Here is a 347-nt window from a genome sequence, read left to right as displayed (position 1 = left end):
CTACTGGCTACCTAGCCACATACCGTATTCTTGTTTGGGTGCAGTCACACCATGCACACCGTGTGTGACACACACCCCTGTTACCAGGGAACGTGTGACCCCGTCACACCCTCCCGCATTAAGATTGAGAACATTCACAGTTCCGATCGATTATTGCCTCAACGAGGCTCGCGTGTCCGTTACACACTGCAACTCTATTTGTTGGAACAAACACTTCTTTGCTCAATCAGCGTTGTGTCAATGAAACCAAAATCTCCAAGTCTCGCCGGTTCTGACGGCGAGCATGGGTAAAGTCCAACTTCATCTCCCGCACTCGGTGCAACGTCAGACAGTGCGTCCACAGCACT

The sequence above is a fragment of the Plasmopara halstedii genome (assembly GCF_900000015.1).
Source record: "Plasmopara halstedii genome assembly, contig: Scaffold_262, whole genome shotgun sequence".
Lineage (NCBI taxonomy): Eukaryota > Oomycota > Peronosporomycetes > Peronosporales > Peronosporaceae > Plasmopara > Plasmopara halstedii.
This window is presented reverse-complemented; position numbering follows the sequence as displayed.